The following is a 23,392-nucleotide window of genomic DNA, read 5'->3' on the forward strand; positions in this document are numbered from 1 at the left end:
CTAACTTGAATTGTGCAAATCAGAAAAATCACAAGATTGGGGAGACAGGCCTGCAGAGATTGAATCACGGAGACTAGACATAGATCTTATTTCAGGCTCACTTCCAGCATTATCACTTACCTAATGACCAGGTGTCCAAGAGATCACTAGCCCTCTCTGATTCTCAGTTTTTCCATCTGCAAAACAAGAGGATGATCACAATTAATCGCTTGAGACCACTGGACTAAAAGGCATCACAGGTTTTTATACACAATATTGGTTACAAACCACTTATGATCCGATGAAACTGGGGAAGTTGCTAATGATTAGGAGCTGGAGGAGAATTATTTCAAAACTGAAGCGGGATAGTCAAAATATGAAGTGTGATAATAGTTACAGGCTAACAAGTACATCAACATCTCTCAACTTGCAGTACAGAAAACTCAGCCTTCTAATATTTTTTGCACTTATTTTTATTTTTCATAGATGTCAAAATGCAAGCAATCATGAATACCAGGAGAAACAGAGCAAAGAAAAATGCTACTATATTAATACACTCCCAACATTTGGGGGTATTTTCCCAGATTTTTTCCCTCTTTACAGAGAGTTTCAGTTCAGTTCAGTTCAGTCACTCAGTCATGTCTGACTCCTTGCGACCCCATGGACTGCAGCATGCCAGGCTTCCCTGTCCACTCCCGGAGTTTACTCAAACTCATGTCCATCCAGTTGGTGATGCCATCCAACCATCTCATCCTCTGTCGTACCCTTCTCCTCCTGCCTTCAATCTTTCCCAGCATCAGGGTCTTTGCCAATGAGTCAGTTCTTCCCATCAAGTGTCCAAAGTATTGGAGTTTCAGCTTCAGCATCAGTGCTTCCAATGAATATTCAGGACTGATTTCCTTTAGGATTGACTGGTTTGATCTCCTTGTAGTCCAAGGGACTCTCAAGAGTCTTCTCCAACACCACAGTTCAAATGCATCAGTTCTTTGGTGCTTGGCTTTCTTTATGGTTTCCAACTCTCACATCCATACATGATGATGGGAAAAACCATACATTTGACTATATGGACCTTTGTCGGTATGGAGTTTACCATTACAGAGTTTACCATTTTGCAAAGCAGGGGCTATGAAGATGTACTATCCTGGAAAGGACCACGCAGGTCATGACTACCCCTTCCCCACCACCATGACTGCTGCCTGTGCAATGAACTCATTTGCATTCCCATGCTTTTTGTCAGCTTCCCCAAGACCTTTCAGGCCTGTGGTCATATCTGCTAGGCACTGCACACACCTGAGCCCCATGGAGTTAGGAGCGTGTGACTTTAGGAGCTGGTCTTTCCCCAATCGGGGTTCAATTACCTCACCTGGAGAGTAAGGGAGCCAGTCTGGCCAATCTCAGAGATCACTTTCATTGTTATTTTTTTTTTTTTTTGGCCACGCTGTAGTGCATGTGGGTCTTAGTTCCCAGACCAGAGACTGAACACTGAGCCCCCTGCATTGAAAGCACTGGAGCAGTGATCCCTCAGAGATCACTTTCAACTTAGAAAGGTGAGGCTAAGGAAAAGGGAAAGAAACTAATATATTTGAGTCCCTCCTATGTGACAGCTGGTGAGCCAGTGATATCTATGGATATTATCTTATGATCCTCATAACCACCCTGGGAGATACTACAGGTGAGAGAACAGTAAGCAGGGAGGTTTGGCCATCTGTCCAAGGCCAGCTGCAGTCACGCTGGAACCACTTTCTAGATTTTTACCACATCAGTGTCTCACCTCTACTACCACATACTAATTTTTTCCAAATCAATTCACATATTTTACTTAATTCTATGTGTAATGGATTTTTTTAAAAAGCTTCTCACACTAAGTAAGTAAGTAAGTAAGTGTTAGTCGCTCAGTCGTGCTCGACTCTTTGTGACCCCATGGACTGCAGCCCATCAGGCTCCTCTGTCCATGAGATTTTCCAGGCAAGGATACTGCAGTGGGTTGCCATTTTCTTCTTCAGGGGATCTTCCCAACCCAGGGGTTGAACCCGGGTCTTCTGCACTACAGGCAGATTCTTTACTGACTGAGCTGCAAGGGAAGCCCATCTCACACTACTATATATAAAATAGACAACTAATACAGACCTACTGTATACCACAGGGAATTTTACTCAATACTCTCTAAAGACCTATATAGGAAAAGAATATAAGAAAGAGTGGCTATGTGTATATGTGTAACAGATCCACTTTGCTGTACACCTGAAACTAACACAACATGCTAAATCAACTATACTCCAATAAAATTTTTTAAATGTTTCTGAGTTCTTTGTTTCTTCCTCTTTTCTCTATAGCCCAATGGAAGACCACCTTTCAATTAGGATGGATTCTATAATTGCAAAATAAGTTAAAAATTTAAGGGAATTTTTAATCACAATCACGCTTTGTACAAATACCTATGCAGTCATAGGTTTGATGCACTGTTTATATACTTTTTTCTGTGTGTGTGTGAATGTGTTAGTCGCTTAGTCGTGTCTGACTTCTTGTGACCCCGTGGACTGTAGCCCTCCAAGTTCCTCTGCCCGTGGAATTCTCCAGGCAAGAATACTGGAGTGGGTTGCCATTTCCTATTCCAGGGGATCTTCCTGACCCAGGGATCGAACCCAGGTCTTCCACATTGCGGGCAGATTTCTAACTGTCTGAGCCACCAGGGAAGCCCATACTTTTTTCTAATTGTCATTAAAATAATTGATGTTTGAAATGTTAAATGCTTATCCATGTCTACCCTCCTCCCAGCAGGATTCCTGCTTTACCTCAGGAAGGCTGGTTTCAATTCCCTCACTTTGCTGTGGCCAGACCTTGCAATCTAAGACCATCCTATTTCAAAGCTGAAACAGGAAAAACACCTGATGCTTATTATGTGTCAGGAAAGCTGTTGGAGGTCACACAGCTGGTAACTGAAGGACCCCAGGACTGGGGCCCTCACGGCCTACTCCTGACCCTGGGCTCTGTGGGTGTATTCCGTTTCCCTTCTGGCCTTCCTCAGACCCCACGTTTTCAATTCCATGTCATAAGGCCACCAATTAAGTTCTGTTTGCAAACCAAGGCAGGGTCATTCTGTTCTGTTAGGTCACCAGTTTTTCCACCAAGTAACCAGACCTAGCGAGGCATATTTAAGTTCCCAGTAGGACCCTCTGGTAGGAAGCTGCATAATTTCTAAAACCAAGTTTAGAACATGTGAAGTGAAAGCAATTCCTTATTCAAAGATCCACGATAGTAACCAAGGAAATAGAGCTGATGACAAAGGATCCAGGAATGCTATTGCTGCTGCAAATGAGGATAAAATCCAACTGAGTCGAGGGAGGTGGGAGACCGTGGCACAGCGACTGTGTCGGACACTGATCGAAGCTGTTGTTGAGTCTTTAGGCTGCCATTCCCTGTCATCTGGTTTTAAATTAATTGGCATGAATTTTTTATGACCAGAGAGCAAACAGACAGAAAGGTCTGCAGAACCGGATCAGTTTTTTCCTTTCTGTGGAGTTCCCTGTTTCTCTTGAATACGAGCTACAAAGCTGTGTAGAAACCAGAAAACAAACAGGTCTGATTATTCACTCAGTCTGGTGACACCTCTTCTGTGAAGCCTGCTCCACCAATCCCTGTCAGAATTAGTTACTCCCTTCCATGGGTTTCCTTATAGCAACACTTTAACTACAACACACTGCAGTTACTGTCTTTTTGTCCTTTAAAGTATCATTTTCTCTATTTACCCAAATACAGTAAAAACTCATCTATCACTAGCAATATGATTTTAGATTTCCTTCTAAACCACTTGTATATGTACCCACGTGCACAGCTATTCACATAGATACACATCCAGATAGTTTACACAACGGATCACTTTATATGCACTAATTTTAATCTACTTTTTAAACAGTTACATAGATGTGTAATTAATCTCCAATGTATGGATATCTGGGATGTTTGCAATTTTTCACTGGTATAAATAATATCTCTGCACATATACCTTTGTGTGGTTGTTAAGTACTTACAGGATATTTTTTAACAGTAAAAAATTATAATTTACCCCACACTCACCAACAGACCCAAGACACACATCACTTTCAACTTCCACCATCAGGATACCAGCATGCCAGTTCCTTCTGCTCTAGACAATATTAGGCATTAGGGTGCTCTTTTACCATTGTCAGTGTGATAGGTAAATGTAGCGTAGTTATTTTAATCTGCAGCTTTTGAATACCAGGTGAATATCTTTTTCTATTTCTTGGCCATTTGCACTTATGCTTTCAGGAATTGCAAGTTTGCTGTCCTTTCCCCACTTCTTGTTCAGTGTTAGACTCTTTCTTGTGACATAAGAGTGACATAAGAGTCTCCTAGTGTTTTGCTTTGAGCATTTTTTTTTTTTTAGCTTTCTTCCAGCACATTCAGTCACAGTAAATGGCCCCACCACCTAGTAGTTGCCCCACCAGAAGCCTAGAGGGCTGCTTTGACACCACCTTGTGCCTTACTACCCACAGGCAGTGAGTTACCAGGCCCTATCTGTTCTATTTGCTTAACAGACATTTCTTAAAGTGGTTTTCTCCTCTCCAGCGCCTCCACCCTTACCAAGCCACCACCATGCCTCACCTGGACTCCTGAAGTCATCTCCTAACTGGTCTCCCCACATCCTCTACTCCAATTCTCTCACCATCCAGAAGCCAGAGGGATTTTCAAATAATACTCATGAAGTCACCTCCCCTGTCTAAAACCCTTTGACAGCTCCCTATTCCTTTGAAAGTCAAACCCAAAGTCCATAACATGCCCTAGTGCCTCGAAAGGCTGCTTCTAGGACCCAGTTTCTGCAATGCTTGGTTTCTCAATACATCCATCTACCCCCAATCTCTGTTCTCTGCACCCTGGTTTCCTTTTAGGTCCTCTTCTTCCCAACCTGAGACCTTGGACACGCTGGTCCTCTGCCAGGAAACTTGTTTGCTCTTCCCTTGGCTGCCTAATCCAAAGTCATCTTGCCCCACTCTCGGCTTCAACACCATCTCCTCAGAGAAGCCCTGAAGTGCCAGGCCAAGTGAGCTCCTCTGGCTGTTTACCAGAGACTTCCGTCGCGGCATATCTCAGGTCTGTAATTAAGTGCTGTCTGGAACACTTTGTTGTGTGAGTCCCACACTGCAGGCTCCCCAAGGGATTGGGACTCTTCCCAGCACCATCCCCTCAGAGCTCAGCATGGTACCCAGCAGAGCAGGCCCTAAACAAATACTGCATTCATTTCTTTCTTAAGTCAAAAAAAAAAAAAAAAAAAAATCAAATAACCTGTCTATTCCAAGGACCAGACAATCAACTCTAGGTTTTAATGAATAAACTAATGTGGTTTTTCATACAGAAAGCAGATGAAATAAAAACCAGGCCTGTTTTTAAGGGCAAAGTCTCTGGCTGAATTAAGCCTAATCATGAAGGACTGTCTCATCTCTTTCCATGTTAAAAAAAAAAAAAAAGGAAGCCGTGGCTTTGGCAACCACAAGATCACTGGGGTGGAAGGGTCTGGAAGCAAAGTTCACATCTTGGGGCTTCTTTGTAGCTCCCTTCTCTCTTCTCTACTTAGTGCTTTGCCCACACTCAATGCATGTCTCTTAAACGGATTTCAAGTCAAATGACATAGTAATTATGACTAATTCACTGCCTTTTCTACTGTCTAACGTTTAAAAATAAATTTGCATTATCTGGCACAACTCACTGCCTTTTCTACTGTCTAACATTTAAAAATAAATTTGCATTATCTGGCACAATTGACTTTTTTTCCCTCTATAGATCAATACCTACCTTTACGAGTATTTCCTTTCAGGTTACTTTTTTAAATTAAAACCCTCAAAAAGTAGGTCATCACAGGTCAGAATTGTAGGTCAGAGAACCTCGATCCTCCGGTGGCTACAAGTTCACCCTGCTCCCTAAGTCTACCTTGTCCTCAGTTCAGCATTCTGTGCACTGGATTTGGTGAAAGTATACACCTTCTCCCCTTTCCTGTAAGGTGTCTGCAATGGAAGTCTGAAATCAGGCTAGGGTGTGGAGACATCACCGCCTTGGCTGAACTGAAACTCTCCTCAAGTTCATCAGATATACAGATGATACCACTCTAATGACAGAAATCAAAGAGGAACTAAAGAGCCTCTTGATGAGGGTGAAAGAGGAGAGTAAAAAAGCCAGCTTAAAACTCAACATTAAGACAAAGGAGCCTGGCAGGCTACAGTCCATGGGGTCGCAAAGAGTCTGACACGACTGAAGCGACTTAGCACATGCACAAAACACACTAACATTATTTTTTGGCATCCAGTCCCATTACTTCATGGCAAACAGATGTGAAAAAAGTAGAAACATTGACATATTTTATTTTCTTGGGCTCCAAAATCACTGCAGATAGTGACTGCAGCCATGAAATTAAAAGACACTTTCTCTTGGAAGAAAAGCTATGACCAACCTAGACAGTATATTAAAAAGCTGGGAGACATTACTTTGCCAACAAAGGTCTATCTAGTCAAAGCTATGGTTTTTCTAGTAGTCATGCATGGATGTTACTTTGCCAACAAAGGTCCATCTAATCAAAGCTATGGTTTTTCTAGTAGTCATGTATGGATGTGAGAGTTGGACCATAAAGAAGGCTGAGCGCCGAAGAATTGATGTTACCAAACTATGCTGGGGAAGAAGACTCTTGAAAGTCCCCTGAACAGCAAGGAGATCAAACAAGTCAATCCAAAAGGAAATCAAACCTGAATATTCACTGGAAGGACTGATGCTGAAGCTAAAGCTCTAATACTTTGACCACCCGGTGGGAAGAGCTGACTCATTGGAAAAGACCCTGATGCTGAGAAAGACTGAAGGCAGGAGGAGAAGGGGGTGACAGAGGATGAAATGGCTGGATGGCCTCACCAACTCAGTGGACATAAGTTTGAGCAAACCCCAAAAGACACTGAAGGACAAGGAAGCCTGACTGCAGTCCATGGGGCCACAGATAGTTGGACACAACTTAGGAACTGAAAGATAAAAACAACAAGTTCATCATGGAGCAGAAACTTGGGCATTACCATTAGCTACACGTACAGTGCTGATGGACTCTGGTCAACTCTGGCCACTGACATCCTGGTGGAAGTAGCTGTAGATCAAGGACTTGTTGGAATGTGCTGTGGAGGGCTCAGATGCCCATCTGTTATAAAGGAGGCACAGAAGAAGAAAAAAAGCTTGTCTCCTGTCCTGGGGGAGACTGGGCTTCAGTTGGGGAGATAAGACCAAAATGCCATGGTCTCGGCCCCACCAGCGTCTGAAGCCTCATCCCACCAGTGTCTTAGAGCCTACCTGCTGCTCTGAGATTGCTTTTCTTCAACATTCCTCTATCAGAAGTGCCTGTCTCCATCTAGAGATTCAAAGAAGAGTGATTGGGAAGCCTACTGGAGCTCAGGAAGTCCTTATTAAAGGTTGTTCAGAAACACTGGTTCTGAAATCAGAGTCTGGCTTTGACCTCCGGCTCTATTTCCTCCCAGTTGGTGACCCTGGGCTGCACCCTTAACCTCCCCAAGCCTCTGTGTCTGAAATGCAGGGATACCAAAAGGCCCCACATCTTGGGTTGCCGCAGTGCTTATGTGCCTGTCATGTAGCAAAGGTTCTACAAATTGTCGGTGAACAGGATTATTATTGCTACTATTATAATTTTAGTCAGTAATGTAGCAGTTACAGTGAGCTAGGCATTGTCCTAAACACTCTACAAATATTAACTCATTTAACTCTCATAAACAGTTCTGTGAAGTAGGAAAAATTATCTTTCTCTGCAGTATTAAGAGGCCAATGAAAGTGAAAGTCACTCAGCCCTGTCTGACTCTTTGCAACCCCATGGACTATATATAGCCCACGAGGCTCCTCTGTCCATGGAATTCTCCAAGCCAGAATATTGGAGTGGGTAGCTGTTCCCTTCTCCAGGGGATCTTCCCAACACAGGGACTGAACCCCACATTGCAAGGGGATTCTTTACCATCTGAGCCACTGGGGAAGCCCAAGAATACTGGAGTGCGTAGTCTATTCCTTCTCCAGCGGATCTTCCTAACTCAGGAATCGAACTGGGTCTCCTTCATTGCAGGTGGATTCTTTACCAGCTGAGTTACCAGGGAAGCCCACAAAATTGCCCAAAGTCACACAATAAATAATGGAGCCAGGATTTTGAACACAGGCAGTCTGGCCTGGAAATCATGGTTAAATCACTAGTTTATTAGCCATAAGAACTGTTATTAAAGGAATCATCGTAATTCTTAGCTGTCAATAATAATTATTCATTGTTATTAATGATGGGTGCCCGCCTACTCATACAGGTCCCCAGAAAACTGGAGTGAGTATGATGGGGTTCAGGTCTGGCAGCCAAGCTCACTGAGCTTCAGAACTTTGAAATATCCAAAGTCATCCAGTCCCGGGTGGGAACCATGGGCCAGAAGAGGAAACTGGGGCAGAAGCCCAAGCTGTGTGCTGGGCCATCATCACGTGGACGGGAGAGGACACTGGGCATCCACATTCAGCCCTAAGGACTCTGTGGCTGGAAAAACTGCAGTGAACTTCCAGGCCCAATGACTAGGAGGGCCGGGGTTTCCCTGGGTTTCCACTATATCCAGATGGACTCTAAGCCTGAGTGGGTCAGGACCTGCAAGGAAAAGGGCACCAGGGACTCTGCCAAGCAGGGATGGTGAAGGCTCAGGGTCACACTTCCTTTCTGGGAGGCCCTGCTGTCCCTGCTCGAGGGGTCCCAGAGACCCTCGGCTCAGAGATGCTTTTAGAGCCTTAAGTATCTCCTCTTCAGACATGGACCCTGTTGATTCCAGCTAAGCTGGTCATGTTGCTGCCAGACATATGAGCAAGGAGGAGCTCTACCCCAGAGGATTGTGGTTTGTAATTTCCAACTTTATCATAGTTGTGTGTGGATTTTTTTTTTCCCGGACTTCTGCTGCTGACTAAACCTTTGAAACAGGCTCACTTGAGCTTTCTTCTGGGTATTTCAAAGTTTCTGTCCTTCCTCACTCCCTCTTGGTTAGAGTCCCTTTCTTTTTTTCTTTTTGGTGGGGAATAACAAAAGCAAAGCATTTTTGGCATGAAGCAACTCAGGGCAGAAAATTGGACTCTAGCCACAGGGACTCTGCCTACACAACCTAACAACTCACCGTGGTTGGGCGGGGTAAAGAATAAAACCCAATGCCTTAACTGGCTTTCCAAAGACCAGCTGTGTCCTTCTCTATGTACCCTTTCCTTGTTGTCCGCTAGCTGGGGACATTCAACATTAAGCTGCTTTCAGAGTGAGGTAGTTTTCCACACTGTACAGCAGAGATAATGATGGTCTTATGATTTGCTTAAAAATGCGGACAGTCCAAGAACAATCTAAGATGCTGCATGACACTGTCACTTCTTTTCAACCATGTCCATAGAACTATAAGAGAAAGTCTCTTTCATTTTTAAAAACCAAGCGAGCCAGCCCTCCTTGAGACATCGTTTTTTTCCCATTCAGTAGCTTCATGCTCATTCTTTCATCAGCAAGCCGTTACTGACTGCCTCCTGTGTGTGTCAGAACCAGACTAGAACTGGTAGCTGGGGAGATGGAGATAGCAGGGGCCTGACCCATGTGCAAATCCCAGCTCTGATTCAGAAGAGCTGTGTGACACAGAGCAAGTTAACTAACCTCTCTGAGTCTCAGCTTCTTCAACTGCAAAGGGAGATCCTTATACCAACCTTCCAGGGCTATTGCGAGCATTCTAAGGAATAGCGTTTCTCAGGGCCACTCAGGACCTGTGTGTCAGTCCTGCACAGCACGCGTTGTTTTTTATTAAGTCCACCGCTAACGGAGGTTCATGAGACGTGCTCCCTGTATTAAAAGGTACAAAGTGTTACAGGTAGGAGGGGACAGTCTGTGATCCGCAGGGGGATTTAGCCAGGGAGGGGTCAGTTCTACCCTGCTGGAACTAGGCGAAGCAGGCTCCAAGCAAGATTTCAAGTGAGCACAATGTTTTCAAAACAAAAAGATCCATGGCAGGAAGTCTGAAATGCAGCCCTGTCCTTAGAAATGTGAGCAGCAGCAGGAACAGTGGACACTGAGAGCCTGGATGCTATGAAGGATGCAGGGTTGGAGTCTGGAAGGCCTCCGGGGCAGGTTCTAGCAATGGGTTCGTCCATCAGAGGGTTTTAAGCTGTGTAATCATAGGCAAGGTTTGTCCTTGAGATCAATCACTGGCTGCAGTGAGGCTGGACTGGAGGGGTGAGCCTGGGGCAGGAAGAGCCATGGAGCCAAGGCTGACCCAGGCCCAAGAGAAGGGTCCCTAACTTCACTATCAGGTAGGGCTAGCTACCCCTGTCCAGCTCCTCAGAGCAGCCTGACTACAATGGACCAGCTACCAGCAGCAGTGGGCACGGCTGCTCCATAGATGAACTGAGGAGGGTCCTTTTGACATTAACTACAAAACCATCTGCCCAAAATGGTACTGATGAATCTATTTGCAGGGGAGAAATAGAAACATAGACAGATACAGAAAACAGACTTGTAGACACAAGGGGGGACAGAGAGGGTGGGACAAATTGAGAGAGTAGCACTGACATACATATATTTCCATGTGTCAAACAGATCTCTAGTGGGAAGCTGCTGGACAGCACAGGGAGCTCGGCCTGGGGCTCTGTGATGACCTAGATGGGTGGGATGGGGATGCATGGGATGGGGTGAGGGGTGGGAGGGAGCAGACAGAGGGGCTACATGTATACTTACAACTGATTCACACTGTTACAGCAGAAACTAACACGTTATAAAATGATTACACTTCAACTACGGCTCAGACGGTCAAGTGTCTGCCTGCAATGCGAGAGACCCAGGTTCAATCCCTGAGTCAGGAAGATCCCCTGGAGAAGGAAATGGCAACCCACTCCAGTATTCTTGCCTGGAATATTCCATGGATGGAGGAGCCTGGTGGGTTACAGTCCATGGGGTCGCAGAGAGTCAGACACGACTGAGTGACTTCACTTTCTTTCACTTTCACTCCAATTAAAACACAAATTAAAAAAAAAAAATCCACCCCAAACAACCTGTTCCTTTCTGATGTGTCTGGGACAGCGCCTGCTCAGCTACAGGCCTTTCAGTCCCCATGCCAACTCACAGCCCTTGCCTGGAGCCATGGACAAGGTGACGGAGCTGCTGCCTGAGCCTCCATCCATCAAATTAATTCAATTCCACCCAGTTAGGTGATTTTTGTGTGTGAACCCATGCTCATTGTTGAGGATCATTTGAGATTGTAACAGACAAGGTCACGGGCTCTAAGGCTTACAGTCAAGGACACAGGTCTGCACTGTAACCCAAGGCTGAACACTGGATGTGTTCAAGGGAGGGCAGAGTGACAGTGCTGGGGGAACAAGAGAGATGGAGCTGTGAACTCTCGTTGGCAGCATCAGAAAAGCTCCATGCAAGAGGTGGCACTTGCCTGGGCCCTGGAGACAAAGAAGACATTTGACAGGCAAAGGGTGAGAAAAGGGCATGCCATGCTGAGGGTAGGTGTGTGTAGAGAAGGCAGTGTTGCTTTTCTAGGGCTGGATCACAGCAGGAGAAGGGGAGGAGACGGGAGGCAAAGGCCAGAGAGGGCTGAGGTCTCGCTGAGAGGGGCTGGATGCAACTTTCTACTTCCTTTCCTAAGGCACAGGAACCATTGTCACGTAAGAAAGAACAAGAGCCATAACTTTTATTAAGCACCACTCTGCATTCCATTAACTCTGCACAAGTCATTTGGTTTGAATGTTATCACCATCCTGGGAGGTACATATTGTCACCCATCCCCCTTTTACATCTGAAGATACTAAGGTTGAGAGAGACTACGTGACCTGCCCGAGGCAGGAACAGAGCTAAATATCTTAATCCCAGCCCAGTGACCCTTCCTCTACACAAGACCAGCTCCCTAAATGAGGAGGACCAATGTCTGATCTGCTTCAAAAAGCTGGGGAGGCAGTCATCACCACCACTGCCATCTCACCATCATCATCACCCCTGCTGGCATGGACTCCAAAACTGCATTTCATGAAGTAGAAAAGGTACCATACGTGCCTCTTCTTTGTAACAGGATCTTGCAGGATTCCTGATCATGCACATTTAATTAAAAGCAATGACTACCACTGACCACCTATGGTCACTGCTGGCTTACAATGGGTGAGATGCTTCCTGACATGTTTGTAATGACATTTACAACAACCCCATAAAGCAGGTGTTACTTCCCGGGTCTTAGAAGTGAGGGCATGAAGCCTCAGGAACTAGATGCACACCTCTTACCTGCCAACTTCAAACTCAACAGTCCACAGTGCAGCCTCTACCTCCGAAGGGGCCTCCTCCACTGGCGCATCCCGGTGAGCGATGCACCCTCCACCAGCAGCACACATTGGACACCAAGGCTGCCTCTCAGGACCCCCCCCACACCTGACCCCCATATTCACCCCTCATGGAGTCCTGCTGGTTCTTACTCTCTCCCCATCCTGCCCACTCCTCTCACCCTTGGCCTGCACTACCCAAGTCCAAGCCACAGCCATGTCTCACCTGAGCTCCTGCAGTGGTACCCAGACCAGTCTCCCCACATCTTAGATGCACGGAGATGTGAGCCCTTCCCTGGCTCCAGGGCCCAGAGGGCATATCTCTTGCTTGTCACTCTGCTTCCTCTCACCAGGTGCCCCGCCCCTTTCATGCCCTCAAACACCCCACTGTCTGGCCTGCTTCGGAGCATTTCCATGGCTGTTTCTCCTACTGCTGCTCCCGGCTTCACAGGCCCTGCCTTCAGATCTCAGATCAGATGTCACCTCCTCCAGGAAGCCTTCCCAGACTCCCTTCTAGATCACTAGGTACACACCGGGACCATTGTGCCTAAACTATGGAAAAACTCTCACACTGGTTGCTATGTAGTCAGTACATTGAGCCCTGAGACACTGCCCTCCATGACCTCAGCTTCTCCCCAGGGTCCTCCAGCCTGCCCCACAGTCCAGAGGCTAAGCCACGTTGTGGCAAGGATAAGGCTCTGCAGCCCTGTCCAGGAGTTACGGCAGAGGCCTGTTCTGAGCGGCCTGTGCACGTGCAGTCCAGGTTGTTAAATATTTTGAATGTCACCTCTGCTCTTGATCCTGTAATTCTCACAGCTTAGAGTCACGTATCTTTCTGAGTGACTATTTCCGTCATGAATTCTGGGAGGGCAGGGAGCACAGAAGTTTGGTTTACTGTGTCCAGGGCTCAGTAGAGAAGGCCTAAGAGACAAAATGGCTTAAATGAAGAGGGAGGGCTGCTTCTTCCACCTTTCTGGCTCTATCTACTCAGCTTTTCCAACAATTTCAGGGACCACGTGATAAAGAAGCTGGGCTGATACAACTGAATGCCAAGGTGTGCTCAGCAGCCAGGGGTGGGGGGCTACCTGTCCCACCAGAGTGAGGTTATGATCTCCACTACCTGCAGACACTGGGGAGATAAGAGGAAGGCTGTCTCTCTGAGCCTGACTTGTCCTGTCCTTAGTCACTTTATCCTTCTCATAAAGAGCTCTCAAACCTGGACCAGATCCTCATAAATCAGGCCATACCTTAGACCCAAAGGCTATCTTCTCTCATGGTTGCTACTGCAAGAGTCTCTTAGCTAGTTTGCCCTGTCTCACCTCTCACTCCCTCTGATTCTTCTCCTGTACCAGATGTGATCTTAAAAGGTGCCTCTGATCATGTCTTTCTTCTGTGGAAAGCTCTGTGGCTTCCCACTGCCCTTGAGATACCTTCAGACCCTCCCCTAGTATACAAGGTCTTGCTCTCCGAGTCTTGTCTATTTCCCTCTAACCTCACCAACTGCTTCTCTCTTCATTCTCTTTCTTCCATCAAGACACACTTCTCCCAGTCTCAGGGCTTTGCACATGCTGTCCTGATTTCCAGAATTCCCTCAGCTCATTCCCATCAACCTTTTCTGTTTTAGCATAAGAGCCATCTATGCTGAAAAGCCTTTGTTGACTAACACCAGCTGATCAGTTCCTCCTATGACCCACCACTCTGCTTCTGATATACTCAGCATGCCTGAACTAGCTATTCAATGTCCGTCTTGAATAGAAGCCTGATGAGGTCAGGGTCATCTGTCCATTGCTATCTAGCCCATTGCTCAGCCTGGTTCCTGATACAGAGGCTCAATCAATAATCGATGAAGGAATAGTTAATATGATGAGGCTTTAAGCTTGGTCTTTATCTCTAGAATCAAAATTGAAACACAAATTCTAATGATTGCTATAGGGATTTCAAGAACTAGTCAATTTATCTCTCTTCTTTTGAGATGGTGAAGGGATCTGAAAATTCAGTGACACAGCTCCTTAAGGGACCAGACTAAACTCTCAGGAGAGAACCTGAACTAATAAATAAATGAATAAGAGAGGTGAGCTCCCCGAAGCAAAAGGTTGAGTAAATGTGCAGAAAAGGACTCCTTGAAGATCCCCTTCACAGTAAAGGCAACTCCCTGGCAAACTGAGGTCATGCTATTCTAGGACATGGCCCCCACACTGGATGGGCCCCGTCCCTCCTCTGACCCTGACAAGCTGTGTGGCCCTAGACCAGGCATTTGCTCTCTCTACATGTTGGCTTCCTTCCCTGCAAAACAAGAAGTGCCCAGGTTTCCCAGATCTGGGATTTCTGCACAGGAGCCTCAGGGAAGAACCAGGGTGAGGAGCTTGGAAACCATGGGGGTGTGGATCGCTGGAGGTGGAGTAACCACAGTGCTCTTCATGCAGGACACAAGGGGGAGCCCAGGTCCTCATGGGACAGGAAGGCCTCCATCCCCTCTCCTCCCACCCCATTCCAGGCTTCTCTGATGTCCTCAGCCACCAACAAATTGGGAGATGTTGGTCTGATGTAACTGAGCATCAACCAGGCTGCACAGTGCCCAGGGAATTGCCTTTGGCGCTGCTACTGGTGTGGAAGCAGGGAGAGCTGGGAGGACGGCAGCAGGCAGGGGCTGCATACTGAATGGGTGACCCCAGGCTTGATACCCTTGGATCTGAAGTCCCAGGTGTTCAGGTGGCCTAGAGACCAACTGGGACAAGGGTCTCAGCCTTTTTGTCTCATGGAGCCCTCTGGCAGTTCCTTGAAACTTATAGACCTTTTCTCAGAAAACTGTTTCCAAATGCATAAAATAAAATCTGTAGGCTTACAATGGAAACCCCTTATACTAAAATGGTTTGTTGTTACTGTTTGGTCGCTAAGCTGGGTACAACTCTTTGCAATCCCATGGACTATAGCCTTCCAGGCTCCTCTATCCATGGGATTTCCCAGGTGAGAATAGCGGAGTGGGTTGCCATTCTCTTCTCCAGGGGATCTTCCTGACCTAGGGACTGAATCTGCGTCTCCTGCTTTGCAGGCAGATTCTGTACCACTGAGCCACCTGGAAGGCCCATTAAAGTGGTGATTGAAATGTTAAATTTCTGATACAGTAATATTTTTATTTTTTTTTAAAGTCAAGACTTATAACAAAACCTAATGTCAGGTCTAATAACTCTCATAACCTGGGAGTAGTAATGAGTGCAAATAATATTTCAAAGTACCTCCAACAACTTTAATGAGATACAAAAATATCTGATTCCTCTTGGTAACAAAGTCCTAGAGACTTCTAATGCTATTGTGGTTTATTGCCTATATTCACAATGGGAGGAAATGCCAACTTTTTTCCCAGCCACATGTTCACATCAAGAACCTCTACTTTAAGGCTGTGACTTGACTTCACAGAGGAAGAAACTAGAGCCCCCTGAGGGGCTGGGAGCCGAACAGAGCTAGCCAGCAAGTTAGAATCAACAGCAAACTATATAGCACGGGTCTCCTACTGCCTTTCAGCCAAGCTTGGCCCACTTCTTAGAGCCATATCTACATGTGTGATTTTCCAAACACATTATATAGGACCATCCCTACAATTCCCTACACCTCAGTTTCCTCATCAGTAAAATGGGACCAATCATACCCACCTCTGCAGGCTGTTGTGGAGGCCGGAATGAGAAAATGAACAGGAAAGGGCCCTGTTGCCTGGACAGGGCTTTGCTCATATGACACAGGAGTAATTAGCATATACTGCCTCATAGGAAATCCAAGGATATGAACTTTGGGTTTCAGTGAGTGGTCAGGTCCAGAGCGGCAAACCCAAATGCCTACGAAGGTAAGACAATGAGGAGGAGTGGGGACTATGGCAAAGTCAAGAACGCATGCCCATCTGAAAGGGGCAGCCACCATTTGGTAACAGTGGAGGATGCCACCCAGAAAGGTGGGCCTAGTGTTGCCAAAACTAATTTTCTAAGACATGGAGGAAATCTATATTTTTGGCAAAACGTCCTGGTTTTTATAGTAAGCATCTTGATAATTAAAACAGGATGAGGGCCCCAAAACACGTCTACAGGCTGTCAGTTTGCAACCTCTGGGGTGCACAGGTATAGGAGTTCCAGAGCCTGGAAGAGAAGATCAAACAGGTCAGTGCTTTCCATACAAGCAACAGGATCCTCACTCCAGGCCAGCTTGGGAGGTCAGGGGGTGCCTGTGCAGGGTGACCTTTCTCACCATGGCAACTGAGGCCTCCCCAGCAGAGACAGCTGGCCTTAAAACTGTACTCCCCACCCCTCGCTGCTCTGAGATGGCTTTGTTTTATTAATAACCCTGCATCGTGCTCACAGCACATCAAGGTAAACAGAGATGCTTCCAGGGTGGGTAATGCAGGAGGTTCTAATAGATGAAGAAACAGGCTTCCAAATATAAATAGGAAGATAAGATAAATAGACAGAGATCCAAGTCTGCTTCATGCTGATTGGCAGGCTGTGAGCCACCGACGTGGAGAACTGTGGATCATTTGGGCTGGAAGGGACCTTTTGTTCAGAGGATGGGGAAACAGGCTCAGATATGGGAAAAGACTCGCCAAGGGTCACATCCCTTAGGTGAATACTTGTGATTTCTCATGGCAACCGTTCCATCATCTGAAGACTTTAACAGAGCCATGCATAGTTTCCCGAGTGTGTCGTATTCTCTCCAGCCCAATGCAGCTCTCCCTGCTGTTCCCTCCTTCATCTGGCCATCTCCCACTTGACCTTCAAGAGCAGCTTGAGTCTGCCCTTGGGAATCTGCCCTGACTCTTCCTCCTTGCCTCCATCAACCATAGCACACACACACAGGACTGTCACTGTCAGTGTATGTCTCCACCCCTCCAGTCAGCAGAGAACTCCAGAGGGCAGGACCCTGCCTTATCCAGCTCTGTCTACTGAGGATCCAGCACAGGGCTGGGCACACAGGAGATGTTTTCTAAATCTCTGCTGAGTGAAGCATAAAACAGTGTAAGACCCTCTTACAGAGGGAGAAGGAGGTTGCAAATAAAGACAGTTGTGGGAGAGCTCACTAGACACCACCTTGATATAGAGTTAACATGCCAAGTGATCCTGAGCTCAAGATAGTATGCAGATTTTGGTCTATAACATCAAAAACCAGCCAAAACACACATTAAGGAAAAGTACATTGTGACTTTGATGGTCACTCTTGTGAACCAAAGAGATGCAAACAGATTAGTTACTGAGGATCCAACAGGTGCCAGGCTCAAGGATGGATGCTTTCCCACATCAAAGAAAGAAAAGAAAGAAAGAAAGAAAGTAAAGTCGCATCTGACTCTTTGTGACCCCCATGGACTGTAGCCTACCAGGATCCTCCGTCCTTGCGATTTTCCAGGCAAGAGTGGAGTAGGTTGCTATTTTCTTCTCCAGGGGATCTTCCTGACCCAGGGGTCGAACCTGGGTCTCCCGCATTGTAGGCAGATGGTTTACCATCTGAGCCACCAGGGAAGTCACCTAATTCCCAGGAGCTTTAGAAGTAAGTGATATACCTATCTTGCAGGTGTGGATTGAGAAAAGCAAGGTCCACCCATGACAGAAAGGACAGAGGGTAGGACTGAAGGCAATCCACTCCACTCCAGAGTTCTTCCCATTCTATCAAAGTCATCACTATAATGAATAACAGAGTCCTCACTCTGCCTGTTCTAACCATGGCTTATCCCATGCAGGGACTGGATATTTGAATAAATCATTTCCCCACCCCTAGTCCCTAGCCCTGATATTTCAGACCTGCCACTGCCACAGGTCTGGGGGTCTTGGGAGGGGTGAGGTTGATGTGGGGTCTTTCTAGTGCTCTTAGAAGGGGAAGGGGAAAAAATAAAATGCCTAAGGCAGAAGCCCAATCCCATTGTCACCCTCAGGCAATAACCACAGCCATGGAGTGGACAGGAGGGAGAGGGTTCTGTCCAGCTTCCTTTAGATTTTATTTTTAAAGTATTATTTATATTTGCGGATTACCTCCAGAAAGCTTTGGTTTAGTATCTCCTGAGACAGAAGTCCTCAGGTTCACACATTCCTTCAGCAGCCTATTAGTAATTGCACGAGTAGCAGAAGTATGGGGAAGAAAGGGGGTTTGTAAATGTCACAGAAACTATTCTGATTGCTCAGTGGGCATTTCCACCGGGTGTTTCCAGCTTCTAAGTGGACAAGATCCTGCATCCAATAGTGCCCAGCAGGTTGAATTCCCTTATGGCATAAATGCTGAGGCAGAAGCTTGAGTAAGAGACTGAAACCCCAAAGTGAACTAAGCTCTCTGAGTCCATTTCTATGCTTTGACCTCACAGGGGTTCGGTGATGGCGATTGAGTGCAGGATGCTGGGCAAGTGGCCAGCATGGTGCCTGGCATGTGGCAGGCTGGTCTCCCATTCCCCATCACTTTCATTTCAGTTGCTGGTGCTGAGCGCTGGGGGCAGCTGACGCACAGAGGTGAATCAGGACAGCAGATGTGCTATTTATTTTCACAGACTTCACCTCTATTGGACCTTGTTGCTCCTACTTTGTCATCTGGGCTAATATTTTACAAGGCCACAATATATAGTTTTTTATGAGCCCATAAAAAATCTTCAGAATGAAAGCAAATTCACCTGCCACTCTCTGGCTTGAAGCGCCCAACACTTGCGCTTTGCCCCCTGTGTTCTCTGTTATCAATCCGGCCAACATTCCCTCCCAGCATGCACTTGGGGGCCAGTTTGCCTCCTGGGTACTCTGTTATCAAACCGGCCAACATTCCCTCCCAGCATGCACTTGGGGGCCACTTTGCCTCCTGGGTTCTCTGCTATCAAACCGGCCAACATTCCCTCCCAGCATGCACTTGGGGGCCACTTTGCCTCCTGGGTTCTCTGTTATCAAACCGGCCAACATTCCCTCCCAGCATGCACTTGGGGGCCACTTTGCCTCCTGGGTACTCTGTTATCAAACCGGCCAACATTCCCTCCCAGCATGCACTTGGGGACCACCAACCCAATGCGCTCACCCTTCTCTAGATGGGTTCTGCCCTTTCCCGCCGCCGCACTTTTTGTGTATGCGGTTCCTCTTCTGGAACAATTGAAACCCTTCCTTCTCTCCCCACTCACGGTGAGAAGCATCTCCCTGCAATTTAAACTCCTGCTGCCTCTCCCTCCCCCGTATCCCATGATGCTCGAAGAAGCAGCGTCATTTGTACCTTCTACCCAGCGACTATTTTCCTTGCTGCAGAGCCCTGAGGTCTCTACATACTCTCTCAAGAAAGAGAGCTCCTCTAAGGCAGGGTCAATGCAGACCCTCCCTTTAAATTCATCCATCTTCAAATTCTCAGTGCCTAGCAGAGAATCAGGCAGGCAGCAAGGGCTCAATTAGCAAGCGCTCCCAATGCCCCCTGGTTGGAAAGCCGCCACCAGTCATGGTGAGACACAAGATGGGGTGAGCACCTGGCAGAGGGGAGACGATCCCTGCCAAGCCTGCCCCAAGCACATTCTGAACTGGGCTGTTCTCCTCTTAATGAGATGCACCAACTTCCCCTTCACCACCCCCGACAGCCCCACCAACACACACACATAGTGGGAGCAAGCAAATTCATTCTTAGCAGCATGGCTAGACTTAGAGGCTGTGTGCTTTGTTACCACCGGGACTGGCTGCCCACCTATTTCTACATTCATTCAGGCTTCCACACACTCGATTTGTCTTCCAGAAGCCCCCATCCTTAGCCACTGTTAGAAATGATGTATTTGTGTGACTAGTGATGGTCCCCCCCCCCCCACTCCAAACTGGAAGGCAAGGAAGTAGACCCTACATCATACTTTTCCGACTTCGGTTGTTTTTATAACCTTAAGCCACTATCCATACAAGCAATGTTGACTTTTCTACAGATTACAAAATGAGGGGTTTTTCTAGTGTTTCAGAATATGATTCCAAAGTTAAGTGAAATTAATCCTTTGGCTTATTTATCCCCAGACCTTGTGCAAAGGAACTAGGGCTCCAGACAGAAAAAGAAAACCCAAGTTGATGAATCTGAAACTACTGGTCCAGGTCTCCCCACCCCAGTTCTTCACCACAAAGAACAGTAAATTACATGCACTAGGCCCTCTCTTCCTACCAAACTACATCCCACGTAATGCTTTCCAAACGAATAATCCTCTACTAAATACCACACAATCGTCTCCAATGTTTGCTGGTAATGGACACCAGGAAGCCATCGAACTTGCCTCAGCTCTAAATACATTTGTGCTAATAACTCTTATACAGAAAGAGCCATTGCTGCCGATTTCAAGGCTCTGGAAATCAGATTCCTAACAAATTTCCTTTGGCTTTGTTTCACATAATCCCGCTTCTGTCTGCTTCCATGCTCTTCTCCAAATGTGTTGGGTCCCAGCGGGCCATTGTCCTCCATGAATGATGGCTTTAGGCTCAACAAACGGCCCTCCATCTATCATCGCGGTGCTCCAGCGGCAACAACAGAGGCTGTTCTGTCTCCCTCGCAAGCAGGCAGAGTGATGGCCCTGCCGTGGACTTGCCTCTCCCGCTGTCTTGGGAGGGATACCAGAATTGGCTAGGCACTCTGGGGAAGGGGGTCAAGGCTGTATTGCTTCCCCTTTGAAAGCATAGCCTTCCTGGTCTGGGGGGCGGGGAGACCCCATTTATGATCTCCCCTCCAGGTGGCCAATTCCTGAGGTCATTCATCCTCAGTTTTGTAACCTGAGCACTTCTTCTAATCAAGTTGCCCATCTCCCTGTGGGGCTCTGGGACTGTAATGAGATAATCACGCTGACAGTGGTTTGCAAATGCAGAATGGGCAGAGGGGTTAAGGAGGACTGGCTGTGCTGTTAGGAAAGCCTGGGTTGGAATCTGCTTGTCACTTTCACACTGAGTGACCTAGCAAGAGCCACTTAACCTCCCCCAGCCTTGGTGTTCTCATCTGCAAAGTGGGAATAAAAATGCTTGCCTCACAATATCAGCATGAAGCTCAGGTGGATACAGAGGTGACAGAAATAAAGCACAGCACCAGGCAAACTGGAAGCACGAAATAAGGTGTCCTATCATTTTAAAAATTAATAGTATCTTAAAATTAAAAATAATTCAATATTTCCCCTAAAATGCTAGAAAAATGGATGCATGGGGAGAAATAATCATGTTGACTGTGTGGCTTTAGGTCCTTGACCAAAGATGCTGGAACCCAAGCCTGAGAATCCTGGTGGTACCAGTCCCAAGCCACCCCAGCACATCCCTGGGTCAAGCTCTGCCACTTGCTTTGTGACCCTGACTAAGTGATTTAAACTTTCCAAGCCTCAGTTCTTTTCTGTGCCAACTAGGATCAATAAAGTCTACTTTATAGGGCTGCAATACCGGTGAGGTAATTCAGGGAAAAACACGAGCCTTTAGTTCCTGGCATACAGTAGGTGCTAAAGAAACTTTAGGCAGCTACTGATTCTCTGGACATGTAACAGGAGCCTAGAGCACTGTGCTTGGTGCTGAAAGAGAGAAGGAGGCAGAGAAGGAGGGGGGGGGTAGCAGAGGAAGAAGGGAAGAAGTGGTGATTAAGACTTGATTTTTACTCTCATGGAGCTCACAGACTAGCGCAGTGATTCTCAGCCCCGGCTCATCACAGTCACTTAGAAAACTTGAAAAAATATATGTATACATATTAGTGAGCAGGCTCTATACTCAGAGATTTTGATTTAATTGGTCTGGGATGAGGCCTGGGCATCAGTATTTTGTAGACGTTCCCCAACATCCTCTTAGTGAATCTAGGGCCAAGGAAGACTGGCCTTGTTGGGGAAGGTATGAGCACATAGATGGTTTAATAATATATACTTAGGGCTCCAAAAGAGTTATATACAGACAGTGATAGAAACACAGATGAAGGCAAAGATAATCCCTCATCATTTAAGCTCAGTAACAGCATGGGACTAGGGCTTCATCAGAAGGAGGACCTGAGAGAAGGGCATTCTAAGACTTTCCTGCACGATCTTAAAAAAGTCAGAGCTGCAGCAAGTCACCAGGCAGGACCTGGAGCAAACCAGGGCAGCAGGAGAAAAAGTGAGAAAAGTTCGACTATTTCCCATGAGCAGAGGTTCTTGGGGACCCCAGCCCTGTACTCTGTGCCCCAGGGCTTGTCAGGACCTTGGTTCAAGAGTTTCATCAGAGAGACAGAGAGAGAGAGAAAGAGGAGAGGGCACTTCTCTCTGATCAGATAGCCTCTGGGATGTCCCTTTGCTTCTCCATCAACAGCATCACAAGCCTGACAGAGACGCCAAACACTTACGGTGACTCAAAGGTTTGATGGTTTGTTGGTTTGACGGTTTGATGGGCTTCCCCGGTGGTTCAGATGGTAAAGCGTCTGCCTGCAATGTGGGAGATCCGGCTTCTATCCCTGGGTTGGGAAGATCCCCTGGAGAAGGAAATGGCAGCCCACTTCAGTACTCTTGCCTGGAAAATTCCATGGATGGAGGAGCCTGGTACGCTACAGTCCATGGGGTCGCAAAGAGTCAGACAAGTTCACTGAGCAAGTTCACTTCACTTCACTTGGGAGGGTCTCCTGTCCATGGTGCTGAACAGCTCCCACGCTGGAGAACCAGGCTCTTCCAGGTGTGGCTGTGGTCTGTAGACAGGCAGCATCGGTGCCACTTGGGAGCTCATTAGAAATGCAGGACTGTGGGCCTCGCTCCGTCCTACAGAATCAGAACCTGCCATTTATCATGTCCCCAGCTGACACAAGTCAAGAAATGAATTTAATGCTTTGGAAACAGTATTTTCCCCCAAAAGAATGAAATGGTACAGAAAATAACAAAAAACATGTCAGACTTCATCACACTGAAGAGCAAGTGTTGTTATGACATATATGGGTATACTAAGCAGGATCCAAGAAGCATTTATCACTATGAGTTGCATTTTAAACAATGTCTAAAAGACATTGCTTGTTTTTCCTAATCCTGGAACACTAGTGACCTTCAGTTCAGTTCAGTTCAGTCACTCAATGTCCAACTCTTTGCAACCCCATGGACTGCAGCACACCAGGCTTCCCTGTTCATCACCAACTCCTGGAGCTTGCTCAAACTCATGTC

The 23,392-nt window shown here is 46.7% G+C and overlaps 1 protein-coding gene across 1 annotated transcript in view; it reads right to left on the reverse strand.

The window, feature by feature from the left end:
• The window catches only part of TENM4 (teneurin transmembrane protein 4), an 848,025-nt gene that overhangs the window by 682,834 nt on the left and 141,799 nt on the right, over nt 1-23,392 (reverse strand). The window contains exon 2 of the mRNA XM_081537618.1: nt 121-176. The gene's annotated coding sequence lies outside the window, so the exon portion shown is untranslated. The remainder of the gene's footprint in view (nt 1-120; nt 177-23,392) is intronic.

This window comes from Giraffa tippelskirchi, chromosome 10 (genome assembly GCF_054371585.1).
Source record: "Giraffa tippelskirchi isolate mGirTip1 chromosome 10, T2T-mGirTip1v1.2.pri, whole genome shotgun sequence".
NCBI classification, from domain to species: Eukaryota; Metazoa; Chordata; class Mammalia; order Artiodactyla; family Giraffidae; genus Giraffa; species Giraffa tippelskirchi.